This window comes from Narcine bancroftii, chromosome 4, assembly GCF_036971445.1.
Source record: "Narcine bancroftii isolate sNarBan1 chromosome 4, sNarBan1.hap1, whole genome shotgun sequence".
Taxonomy (NCBI): domain Eukaryota; kingdom Metazoa; phylum Chordata; class Chondrichthyes; order Torpediniformes; family Narcinidae; genus Narcine; species Narcine bancroftii.
In genome coordinates, this window is record NC_091472.1 from 40,976,508 (window position 1) to 40,990,312 (window position 13,805).

Below are 13,805 nucleotides of genomic sequence, written 5' to 3' on the forward strand. Positions count from 1 at the left end.
GGGTTAAGATAATAGTAATAAGTTAAAGTTTGATCCTGTTTTCATGTTTAAAGATAATTAAAAGCAACTTCTGTTTAATAAACTATTTGTCTTGGAGAATTTCTATTGCTGCTGGGTTTTGGGGTCCTCTGGGCAATTTTTTACTGATCAGGGAGCACCTATGGCATAGGAAATACTTAGTGGTATGTGAGTGGAAAAAAAAGGTTGAGAACCACTGCAATAATGGAACATTTGGGGCGATGTGAGCAGTGGAAGAAACACATCCACCATGTTGAGGGTCGTTAATGACTTTTTATTCAAATTCAGCGGGCCCCTTTAAGGGCAGCAGGAGCTCAGTCACCTGGTGCATTGTGACATCATAATCGCTGCCAAAGGCGTGTGCTGGAAGGGATGCTGGAGTCCGATAGAAACCTCCGATGACGCCATTTCCCCATGGCTGCCCTGCCACGTGGTGATACAAGCGGGGCTGGTTCGCCATGAGGATGTGTGCCACCACACCTTTACCTTTAGATTTTTATGGACTGCAGTTATATCTGAGGAAAAGATTGTTCTAATTCTAACAGTTTTGAAGGAATTAGGAATTAGATGAGCAGTAAGTACTATAGATATAAAATATTAATTTCTTACTCCATTTAAAATTAAATATTATTTATAAAGCCTAACTCCATCAGAACTTCCAACAGAAGAGGAGATTCTAAAAATGAATATTCTTGATTCAATTCACTGCAGTAAAAAATTCTGTTTGCTCCATTCTTCAACATAATGTTGCATGTTATAATCTGTTACGAGCCCAAAGGACCCCAAAACCCAGCAGCAATAAATATTCACCACAACAAATGGTTACTTCAACAAAAGTTGCTTTTAATTATCTTTAAACATGAAAACAGAATCATATTTAACTTATCACTATTAACTTAACTACCCCAGCTTAACCCCCTTCTAATTCTAAGCACATGTGTATGTAATGTGTGTGTAAATTTAAGAAAAATTCTTTGGTTCACAGTTCAATCTCACTTCCCAATCTTCCAAGTTCACTGGTTCCAGCCAATTCTTATACTGTGCACAGAATTTAACATGTATAAAGTTTATCAGGCTTTGGTGCTCTAAAGGTAAATGGTTACTGCTCAGAAAGGTTCTTGTAGGTTTGCAGAGAGAGATTTGTTGTTCCAGAATTTCCAAAACTGAGGAACCACCATTAGTCACACCAATGTCTTGCTGATGAAACTTACCCCATCAGGGTTCTCCAGATGATAACCTCTTCCTTTCAGGCTATCACGGAGTTCCTTTCTGTTTCACTTATTCCAAGAGAAACATCAGACAGATAGCACTTCCAGACATCTGCCATTCTGGAGCTTCTGTTTCAGTTCCAACAAGCTTCTCCTGGCTTGTTATAACTCACTGTGTCACACACAGTCAAAAACTCCCTCTGTCTCTCTCTCCCTATCTGAGATTCAAACTACCAGCAGCAAACAATAAGAGTTAGTCTTCTGGTCCATCTGTTGTTTTAGGTAAACAATAACCTCTCAATGACCTCTGAGTGAGCACTTTGCAGAGAGGTCAAATTCCTTACAAAAAAGTCCAAAACAGACAACCTGGCTCTGGCTGTTCTTCCAAGATAATAGTCTATTCATTTTATGACATCATTTCAATTAGCACCTACTTGTGAAATGTGCATAGCATTCTCCATAGTTTCTGTAAAGTAACTGAATATGAATTCTTCAATATTTCAAATAAGATCTGTGTACCCTATTCTAATTTTACCAATTTATCTCCCAAAAAACATTCCCAAATATTCCATCACAAATCACATATTAAATGCCAGTTACATATAACAATTACAGCTCAGAAACAGGCCAACTTGGCTCTTCTAGTCCATGCCAGACACTTTCTTCCACCTTTCCCATCCATATACATATCCAACTTCTCCTTAAATGCTAATATCGAGCCTGCCTCTGCCACTTCATCTGGAAGCTCATTCCACACACCCACCACTTCTGAGTAAAGAAGTCCCTCTTCATGTTTCCTCTAAACTTTTACCCCCTAACTCTCAACTCTAAGTTCTGACCAAATAGATGAAATTTTGAAAAAGATATATCGACTCTCTATTAATAGTGTAAAATTACCATTATCCAGAATTTAAGCAACCGGCAAAAAAAATTCATAGAAAACAAATACAATACAAAAGATACAAAAGTTTAAAATTTGCACCCCTTATGGTCAGTTTGCTAATCACGCTACACACAATTTCAAGCAACTGGAAAATTCACTTATCCCGCATCTCCCAATTCCCATATATTGGGTTTTAACCATTGTAATTTGCAAAAATCAGTGGGCATGTTCATTTTTGCCAGTCAATAAGGGTAAGTATTTCATTACAATATGTCATAAATGCACCTCGAACCGTTTAAACACTTAGTGATTTATAGTCAGTAGTCAGCATTATTTTCAAAGCACTTTTTATTGTTTCTCAATTCATTGCTTTAATTTCCAGAAGAATGATTGGTTTATTTCACAGGCTCTGCTACAGGAACAGTTGGGACTGGGGTCTGGGATTGAGAAGACAGACCACAAACATTAAATGTGCACACCAGAGAGGTCAGAGACCCTTGAAACAGCTTAAAAGGAGTTCCAAGAATTATGTAAAAACACAATGCTGAGGTTTTTCAGTTGGTTGTTTTTCCATACTCTTTTGTGTAGTCTTCCAAAGGCGCTATTTGCCTTGGCGAGTCTGTTGTCTATCTCATTGTCGATCCTTGCATCTGATGAAATGGTGCAGCCGAGATAGGTAAACTGGTTGACTGTTTTGAGTTTTGTGTGCCCGATGGAGATGTGGGGGGGCTGGTAGTCATGGTGGGGAGCTGGCTGATGGAGGACCTCAGTTTTCTTCAGGCTGACTTCCAGGCCAAACATTTTGGCAGTTTCCGCAAAGCAGGACGTCAAGCGCTGAAGAGCTGGCTCTGAATGGGCAACTAAAGCGGCATCATCTGCAAAGAGTAGTTCACGGACAAGTTTCTCTTGTGTCTTGGTGTGAGCCTGCAGGCGCCTCAGATTGAAGAGACTGCTATCCGTGCGGTACCGGATGTAAACTGCGTGTTCATTGTTGGGGTCTTTCATGGCTTGGTTCAGCATCATGCTGAAGAAGATTGAAAAGAGGGTTGGTGCGAGAACACAGCCTTGCTTCACGCCATTGTTAATGGAGAAGGGTTCAGAGAGCTCATTGCTGTATCTGACCCGACCTTGTTGGTTTTCGTGCAGTTGGATAATCATGTTGAGGAACTTTGAGGGACATCCGATGCGCTCTAGTATTTGCCAAAGCCCTTTCCTGCTCACGGTGTCGAAGGCTTTGGTGAGGTCAACAAAGGTGATGTAGAGTCCTTTGTTTTGTTCTCTGCACTTTTCTTGGAGCTGTCTGAGGGCAAAGACCATGTCAGTAGTTCCTCTGTTTGCGCGAAAGCCGCACTGTGATTCTGGGAGAATATTCTCGGCGACACTAGGTATTATTCTATTTAGTAGAATCCTAGCGAAGATTTTGCCTGCAATGGAGAGCAACGTGATTCCCCTGTAGTTTGAGCAGTCTGATTTCTCGCCTTTGTTTTTGTACAGGGTGATGATGGTGGCATCACGAAGATCCTGAGGCAGTTTTCCTTGGTCCCAACAAAGCTTGAAAAACTCATGCAGTTTGGCATGCAGAGTTTTGCCGCCAGCCTTCCAGACCTCTGGGGGGATTCCATCCATACCTGCTGCTTTGCCACTTTTCAGTTGTTCGATTGCCTTATATGTCTCATCCAGGGTGAGAACCTCATCCAGCTCTAGCCTTAGGGGCTGTTGAGGGAGCTGGAGCAGGGCGGAATCTTGGACTGAGCGGTTGGCACTGAAAAGAGATTGGAAGTGTTCTGACCATCGGTTGAGGATGGAGATCTTGTCGCTGAGGAGGACTTTGCCGTCTGAGCTGCGCAGCGGGCTTTGGACTTGGGGTGAGGGGCCGTACACAGCCTTTAGAGCCTCGTAGAAACCCCTGAAGTCGCCAATGTCCGCGCTGAGCTGGGTTCGTTTGGCAAGGCTAGTCCACCACTCATTTTGGATCTCCTGGAGTTTGCGCTGAAGATGGCTGCATGCGCGACGGAAGGTTTGTTTCTTCTCTGGACAGGACGGCTTTGTAAGGTGAGCCTGGTGGGCAGCTCGCTTCTTTGCCAGCAGCTCCTGGATTTCCTGGCTGTTTTCGAAGAACCAGTCTTTGTTTTTCCTGGAAGAGAAGCCTGGTACCTCTTCAGTGGATTGCAGTATGGCAGTCTTCAACTGATCCCAGAGGGTTTCAGGGGACGGGTCCGTGAGGCGGGTTGCATCGTCGAGCTTTGCTTTGAGGTTTGCCTGGAAGTTTCCTCTCGCTTCGTCTGACTGCAGGTTTCCAACATTGAACCTCTTTCTGGGGGCTTTATTGTTCCTGGGCTTTGGCTTGAAGTGAAGGTTGAGCTTGCAGCAAACCAGCTGGTGGTCAGTGTGGCATTCCGCGCTAGGCATGACCCTGGTGTGGAGCACATCTCGTTTGTCACTTTCTCGCACCAGGATGTAGTCCAGGAGGTGCCAGTGTTTGGATCGGGGATGCATCCAGGTGGTCTTAAGGCTGTCCCTCTGCTGAAAAAGGGTGTTTGTAATGACAAGCCGCTGTTCTGCGCAGAGCTCCAACAGGAGGCGCCCATTGTCGTTGCACTTGCCGACGCCATGCTTGCCCAGGATTCCTGGCCAGGTTTCTGAGTCTTTGCCAACACGAGCGTTGAAGTCGCCCAGGATGACAACCTTGTCGGCTGTAGGGGTGCGTTGGATGAGGTTGCGCAGGTAGGTGTAGAACTTGTCCTTTTCTGCTGGTTCCGCCTGGAGGGTTGGAGCATAGACACTGATGAGGGTGATGTGACGCTTGTTTTGAAGGGGGAGTCGCATGGACATGATTCGGTCCGAGAGGCCTGTCGGAAGGTTTTTGAGTTTGGAGGCAATGAAGCTCTTGACCATGAAGCCTACACCAGATAGGCGTCGTTCATCCGAAGGCTTGCCAGACCAGTAGAGTGTGTAGCCCGCGCCGCGTTCTTGGAGGCTGCCTACATCTGCCAGGCGGACTTCACTGAGAGCGGCTATGTCGATGTCAAGTCTGAGGAGTTCATGTGCAATGAGGGCAGACCGACATTCAGGTCGGTGGCTGTCAGCCTTGTCTAGCATGGTTCTGATGTTCCAGCATGCTAGCTTGAGTTTGTGAGCATCTTTTGAGGGGGAGGTCGTGGAGGGGGAGGACGTGGAGGGGGAGGACGTGGAGGGGGAGGACGTGGACCTGTCCTCGGGCCTGCGCAAAGGAGCTTTTAGGTGGAGTGCAGTGCGCGCAGTACTGGCCCCACCCTTTACACCCATGGTTTGTGTGGTGCAAACCATCCCCCTCACCTCTTCCCTGCCAGTTACCAGAGTAGTCTTACAGTTCATATGGGGATCCAACCATGTACAAGTTGCCAGACAGTGAGGGAAAGGGCATATTCATCCTGATGACCATCTTCATGTGTAGCTGCATCAGGCTGTGTGTGGAGCCAAAGTACAAGGGCACCAATAGCCATTATATGCTGAGGTTTTACCTGTGCCAGGTGCTGTGAAGGATGGGCCTGGTTCCATTGCTGAGCAATGTTCCTGCCAGTTGGAGTTTGCCACACCAACAATCCTTCATGGAAAAGTTTTTACAGACACCTTTGACCACAAGGCCATCAGACAATGTTCAGCCTGAATGTCCTGCAGACTCTGAGAGACAAGGACTTGAGAGACACTGTGGCATGGTCCCCGGAGCAGACTATTCAACTCATCTGGTGGAATGCCTCATTGACAGTACTCCAGGACTTGGTCTGGATGGTGGTGAGAGGAGCCCTCCCAGTTAGATCCTTCCTGTACAACCAAAACATCACACAACACATGTAGTCCCTGAAATGACTGTGGTGGTCGCTCACCTCTTTGCAGAATGCAGATTCACTCAGAGTGCATAGAGAAGGATGCAAGGGTCCTTGTCCTGGTTCATCCCCTGCAGTAACGTGACAAAGGACTTTTTGATTTATGGGCTGCTCTCGGGGACACACACCGAGGCAGACACCCAGAGTTTGCACAGAGATGTTGATGCAGGAATGCAGCTGAATGGCACATTCATGCCTGCAGCAGTATGTGCTGTGGGTACGCTGAGGCTTGGCGCAACAAGTGTGAGGGTGTAGTGGGGAAGGACCACAGTCCTTCCATTACCAGGGATTGAGGGGCTGAGACCGAGGGGAAGCTCCTCAAACTGGAGGGTAACAACAAGATGTCACAGTGGTGGTAATGGTGTAAATGTACAGTAATGGTAATGTATCGATATAAAACTAAGGGTGAGAAGAGACTTTGAATGGCTTTCCTTCTGTAAATAATTTATTGTGAATAAAGTCAATTAATGGTTAAAAAATGAGTAAGATCAGACTGAGAAACACAGGATTAGCAGATGCTGTAATTTTGAGCAAACAAAGAGGAGCTGCAGGGACTCAGCACCACAGGTATCATCGTCCAGTGAGAAAAATGAGCATTCAACATTTCGGGGCAGGACCCTTTATCGAAAATGCGGTGGGAAGAGAGTTTATCAAGCTTATAAGATGGTGGGGAGGGGAGGACTGGGAAGGAACCAAGAGGTGATAGACTACTGAACAAAGAGATAGTGTGTTCAGGCAAGGTCACTTGTCAAGTGGACTCCAAGGAACATGGTGCTCTCGACTCTCTCCACTACTGAGCTATTAATGTGCCGTGGAGAGTGGTCATCCCTGGACTGCCTGAAGTCTACAATCATCTCCTTTGTCTTGTCCATGTTGAGACTTGGGTTGTTATTCATGTACCATTTCATGAGATTTTCCTCCTCTTCTTTGTGTTACACGTCTCATCTGCTGATGAGACCAACTACTGTTGTGTTATTTGCAAACTTGATAACTCTGTTCGAGTTGGATATGGGTAAATAGGAGTGGGCTGAGCAGACAGCTCTGAAGTGCACCAGTTCTCAGCATGACAGTGCTCGAGGTACTGCTGCCAATCCGGATGGACTGTGTCTTTTTTGTTAAGCAGTCCAGAATCCAGTTAGAGAGGGGTGTTGAGTCCCAGCAAGGACAGCTTCTTCACCAGCATCTGAGGTATGATTTATTACATGATGAGCTGAAGTCAATGAACAGAAGCCTGGCATATGAGGCCTATGTTCTTCAGGTGGGTCAGGATGGAATGGAGAGACAAAACTATAGCATCGTCATGTGGAACAGTTCCATCGCTAGGTGAATTGAAATGCGTCTAGTGCCTCTGGGAGGTGCACTTTGATATGTTCCATCACCAGACGTTCGAAGGATTTCATAATGGCTGAGGTCAGTGCCACTGCGCAGTAGGCATTGAGGCCTGTTACTGTCACCCTCTTTGCTTCTGGGATGATGGTGGCTGCCTTGAATCCCACAGGGACGATAGACTGCTGCAGAGACATGATTGAGCTGTCTATCAGAACCTCTGTGCTGATATATCCTGAGTTTTGAATTATCCCTGTGCAAACCACCAATCTTTACATTTGTATTTAATGATCCACCACAAGCACGTGTGGAGCAATGAAATAAACCATCCACAGCTAAATTAAAGCAAGCCAGAATTCAAAATTTTCTTTGACATGCATAAAGCAATTATGACCTTGGTTATTTGTGACAATTGAGTAATAAGGTAGTTACTGTAATTGATTTAATGAAATAATTTGCCAAAGACAATATAGTTATATATTGCATTAGGCAAATTACACAGGCTGAAATTCAACTCAGTAATTTTCTTTATGTTACCTTTGATGAACAATCAATAACCACAAGCAGACTCAAAGCGAGTGATTAACGGCTTTAATAATTCTAAACGACAGGCATGTCTTCAGCCTGGTTCCAAGGCTGATATGAAGGGGGGGAGACTAGGGTGGCTCAGCCTTTATTGGGGAATCTTACAGGGAGGAGTTACAGAGTTGGAGGCAGGCTGGTCTGTACAGCATGCAATAACGTGTTCCACCACATTCACCCCTTGTTTTTAGATAGAGTCCAATGGGGTGAAGTGGCTTCATCTGCCGTTGTGATCGCTGGAGCGCCAGTTGTTTAGTTGATGGCTCCTGCAGGACGGTGACCTGTATAGGGGCTTAATGTCTGGGGATTGAACTGTGTTAGTCCGAACTGGTTCAGGAGGTGTGGGGGTGTTGGGGGTTCAGTTTGTGGTTGTCAGTGTAGTAAGGGAGGAAGCCTTGAGGGTGGTTGTGGTGGTGGGTTTGAGTACTCGGTTGTTGGCAAGATACAAGGTTGATGATGGGGACTCCTGTATGCACTTCCGCTGATGGGGCTCCTGCGCAAGCCAGGTCCAGGACAGATACCGTGTCTGTCTGCCCGCCCTGGTACTGCACTCACATGCAGGAAGTGCACCTCCTCAACCAGTGAATTTGACTTGTGGTTCCAAACATGCCTGTGGTGTAGCAATGGCCGTGGGGTCATCAGCCAGACAACTAGCATGGATCCCGAAGCCAACCTCCAGGGGAAGGAAAACAGTTTCTCATGTGGGGTGGTGTTGTAGCTGTACACAGCAGGGACCTGGTGGCATGTAACATTTCTAGAAGGACCTCTTCCTTCTGGGAGATGGGCATGACTTTTGACTTGAGGGCCAAGAAGATTTCCCTCCAGATCATGCCATTCTCCCTTTCCACCTGCCCATTCCCACAGGAGTTGTAATTTGTGATCCTGCTTGTGGCTATCCCCTTGGTCAGGAAATATTGGTGCAACTCCTCACTCATGAGTGAGGACCCCCGATCACTATAAATTTAACTGGGGTATCCAAACAAGGTGAAGAGATTGCAAAAGGCTTTAATGACCATGGGCGTGGTCAGTTCCAGACGGAATAGTGAATAGGAAGCATGAGTACTCATCCATGATGTTGAGGAAGTACACGTTCCAATTTGTGGAGGGGAGGGGGATCTTGAAGTCCAAACTGAGACATTCAAAGGGGCAAGTGGCCTTGATCAATTGAGCCTTCTCTGGCTGGTAGAAGTGCAGCTTGCCCTCTGCACAGACTGAGCAGTTACGGGTCAGCTCCCTGATATCATCAACTGAATAGGGGTGGTTGCGGCCCATCACAGAGTGATAGAACCTTGTGACACCAGGGTGGCAGAGATTATCGTGGAGGGCTTGGAGGTGATCTGTCTGCACACTGGCGCAGGTTCCCCAGGAAAGGGCCTCAGGTGGCTCATTGAGCTTCCCAGGCTGGTACAAGATCTTGTAATTATAGGCGGACAGTTCGATTCTCCACCTCATGATGTTGTTATTTTTGATTTTCCCCCGCTGTTTATTATTAAACACGAATCCTACAGCTCTCTGGTTCATCAGCAGGGTGAACTTACTGCTGGCCAAATAGTTCCTTCAGTGGTGCACAGCTTCCACTATGACCTGGGCCTCCTTCTCAATGGCTGAGTGCCTGAGCACGGGGCCCTGGAGGGTCTGGCCATGGGCCTGCCTGCTTGGTTCAATGTGGCGGCCAGGATGAGGTTGGAAACATCACTCTCCACCTGGAAAGGGATGGATTCATCAACGGTGTGCATTGCTGCCTTGGCAATCTCATCTTTAATGCTCTTGAAGGCCTTTTGGCCCTCTGCCAATGGGTGTAAATGTGATAGTCTTCACTAGGGGAAGGGCCTTGTTCGCATCATTGGGAACCCATTGGGCATAGTACAAAAAGAACCCCAGGCACCTTTTAAAGGCCTTGAGGTTTTGGGGCAGTGGGAGTTCCAAGAAGGGGATGCATACGGTCTGGATCGGGTCAATCATGCCATCCTCCACCACATACACTAGTATGTGGTGTGAAATAAGCAGTTCTTCTGGTTAAACATCAAGTTCAGGGCTTCAGCCGTAGGAAGGAATTTTGTCATGTTCCTTCTGGTTATGGAAATGTTGCTTTCAGTTTATGGTCCTCCACCATGCAGTCCATCTCCCTCTGGAACACAAACACTCCAGTTTTGAGGCCAAATGGGACCTGAAGGAAATGGTAGAGGTGGCCATCAGCTTCGAATGCTGTGTACGGGGGATCCTCTGGGCAGGTCAGAATTTGGTGGTATGCCTACATGAGATTGATGGTACTGACCTGGTACTGGATGCTCTCGTTCACCATGTTGGCTTAGCGGGGGAGGGAGTAGGCATCCAAAAGGGTGAACCAGTTGATGGTCTGACTGTAATTGATGACCATGTGGTGCTTCGCCCCACTGTTAACCACCACCACTCGGGGCCTCCAGGGGCTGTTGCTGGGTTCTATAATGCCTTCAGATAGCAGTCACTTTATTTTTCCTTTATAAATTCTTTGACCCAGGGACTGTATCACCTACTATTTGTGGCAACTAGTTTGTAGTTAGGGGTGAGATTCATGAACAGGGAGAAGGACGGAGGGACCCCGAGGGTAGCCAGACAGCAGGTTGTGTGCCATGGGCGGTGTTCTGGAGTCTGATTGGCCATGTTTGGATAGATGGGTGGGCTATCCAGGAATTGGTTGTTTCTGACTGTGAGGGGAGGATGGGGCCTGTCAAACTGCATCAGTTCACACTTTAGCTGGCATTGGAAGTCGAGCCCCATTATGACTGGTGTGCTGAGATGGGACAACACGAGAAGTTTGAAGTTTTTGTACTTCATGCCCCTCACGGTTAGGGCCACTGTGCAGCACCTGCAGATTTCAGTGGAGTGGATTCGGATTACAGTGATACCTTACACATTGTCGTGGACACTGTGAGGTAATAGTGTTCTACAGTTCCCAGGTGTATGAAACTTTCAGTGCTCCCTGTGTCAAATAGGAAGCCCATGGTGCAACCGTTTACCTCTATGCCCACTATGGATCGTGTCAGCTGGTGTGATCTGTTCTGGTCCAGAATGATTGAGGCCAGAGTTAGTTCATTCTCCAGGTTGCTACTGCTGTAATGCAGTGGCGGCAACTGCCAAAATGGCTGCCCTGAAGATCTTGCAGATGGTTGCCCCCATGGATCACATACAGTGGGGACCAGAAGAGATGCCGGAAATGATGTCGACCCATATCATCTTACTAATTTTCCCACTGTTGATTCTCTGCGACCGGAAATGATGGCGGAAGTTGGTCATTCCAAGATGGTGTCAAGGGTAACGGCCCACACAAAGCTCTGTTAGAGGAAGGTTTAGATCGATATACTTTAGAGTAGCATCATTTCCTCCTGTAGATCAAGCAGTTTGCGCTTTGGGCTGGACAGTTCATTCAAGGATGCTGAGAATGGCTGCACCTGGCAGTTCCATTGGCAGAGAAGTAAGTCTCAACATTTTTCTAGGTTGTTTTGAGAGATTGAGCCAGATGCAGGACTATTGCCCTTCTTCAGGAGTCTCTCTATGATTTGAACAAAATCTGGCCTCTAACCCATCGCAGATGAACTCCTCTTGGTAGACAGCCACCGTCACATCTATGCACCCACAGGCTCATCATAACTCCCGCATGGCCCTCACAAAGTCATCGACAGACTCACCGGAACCTGAAGGTAATAAGCATAAATTTAGTTCATGGGAGAACTGTACTGCTGCCACAGTAGAGGGTATCATGTTATTGTACTTGTCACAGTCATGGACTATTTGATAAGCTCAGTGGCCAACCGATGAAAAGAGTAGATCTGTGATCTGGTTATGCCTCATGTAAGCCTTCAGGCAGAGCAGCCACATGTCAAACTTGACAGGCCTCTGGTTCCCTGGGATCAGTCTCCAGCTTCTCCATTCAAATCACCTTGTCAATGGCAGGTTAGTCAGGTTATTAAATTGATGCATAATCAATAACCACAAGCAGACTCAAAGCAAGTGATTAATGGCTTTAACAACTTGAAATGACAGGCATGTCTTCATATACTGTTGGCCCAGTTCCAAGGCAGGTATGAAGGGGGTGGCTAAGGTGACTCAGTCTTTATTGAGGAATCTTACAGGGAGGAGTTACAGGGTCGGAGGCAACCCAACCTGTACAGTATGGAAATGTCATGCATGCAATGCCGTGTTCCACCACAACCTTCTTGTCAGTTATTGATTTTGTCCTTTCAATCACATTTAGTATTATTAAAGGCATTACCAGGTTTTGCAAGTATCTTGTGCTGAAAAATATCTGGGTGTCCTCCATGAGTGGCACCAGGAGCGATCAAGGCTGTGAGTCACCACTAAGTACCCCCCCCATCCCCCATCCCCTGTCCTCCTTTCTCCCCATCACTGCCAAACCTTCCCCCTCTGCCCCATTCCCCAACCCCCCCCCCCACCCCCAACAATTTGTCAGGCCATCATTGGTTAAGTGTTACAGTAAGTCAAAGCACTGCATGGTAATTGGCCAGTATCAAACATTTCTGTTACACAACTGAACAGCTTCACCATGCAAGAGGAGAAAAATTGACTGGTAAAGAAATAAATAAATAGGATGGCTACTTTCTTCCTCTAAGTTGCTGTAAGGAATAATACATTTTTAAAACTCTCATTAAGTCATATATGAAGACTAAAACTGGGAATCATCAAAATATATCCAGGCATGAATGAAAATATCTTCTCAGTCTCTAATACTTTTGGTCCATTTAGCTTGAACTGTATTCTGCATTAGTAAAGCAAAATTTTCATAAATAAAATTCACCCAAGACTCATCATAGTTGGGCCCACTGCAGGAAATTCCATGCTTTTAAAGCATTATAAATTTGAAGAGGTAATAAAGTGAAAAACTGCATTCTGGTGAATGAAATAAAATCCATAAAAGTGTCCATTTTGGAATTTCAACTCAAGTAGTTGAGTTGTTTTTGTCCAGCTTGTTCATAATGGAAGACATCCCTTAATTCAATATGTGCAGAGTGTGCTATGGCCTGAACTCTTAGGAAGCAGAGATTAGTTTTGATTCCATTCCATTCCACAATCTTTTTGCTTTTATGTAAATTTAATATTTTATAAATTTAGACATACCCCCTTCCAACAGGCCCTTCCAACCCATGACCATATGCTGCCCAACTACACTCAATTATCCGACAACCCCAGTGCGTCTTTTTAAGAGTGGGAGGAAACTGAAGCTCCTGGAGGAAACCCATGGGAAGAATGTACAAACTCTTTATAAACAGCACCGGATTTGAATTCAGGTCACTAACGCCATAACAGCATTACGCTAACTATGCCATCTTTCTGCCTGGCCTGCTGTGGCCTCCCTCTGAAATCTTATGCATTTAGAAAAATCTTGCTGACTGTATGTTCTCAAATAGAAATGTAAGTTTCCGCTGAAAGTGTCACTTTAAAATATAACCATATAACAATTACAGTTCAGAAACAGGTCATATCAGCCCCTTTAGTTCCGTACCGAGATCCCCTCTAATGCCACTTACTTGTACCCTGCCCATAACCTTCCAATCCCCTCACATCCATGCACCTATCCAACTTTTTCTTAAATGACAAAATTGATTTTTCTTCAACCACCTCTTCCGGAAGGTCATTCCACTCAGCCACCACTCTGAGTGAAGAAGTTCCCTTTCATGTTACTTCTAAACTTTTTCCCCCTAACCCTTAACTCATGACCCCTCATTCCAATCTCACCTACCTTCAACCTATTCACATCTACTCTATCAATCCCCCTCATAATTTTAAATACCTCTATCAAATCCCCACACAACCTTCCACGCTCCAATGAATAAAGATCCAGTCTAATCAATCTTTCTTTGTATTCTAGATACTGCAATCCAGGCAACATTTTAGTAATTTTTTTCTGCACCCTCTCTACCTTATTGATAT

At 45.8% G+C, this 13,805-nt stretch overlaps 1 long non-coding RNA gene across 1 annotated transcript in view; it reads left to right on the forward strand.

The window, feature by feature from the left end:
- The first annotated feature begins 430 nt into the window (after positions 1-430).
- The window catches only part of LOC138759815 (uncharacterized), a 139,912-nt gene continuing 126,537 nt past the window's right edge, over positions 431-13,805 (forward strand). Inside the window, exon 1 of the long non-coding RNA XR_011355112.1 lies at positions 431-592. This is a non-coding gene — a long non-coding RNA (uncharacterized lncRNA). The remainder of the gene's footprint in view (positions 593-13,805) is intronic.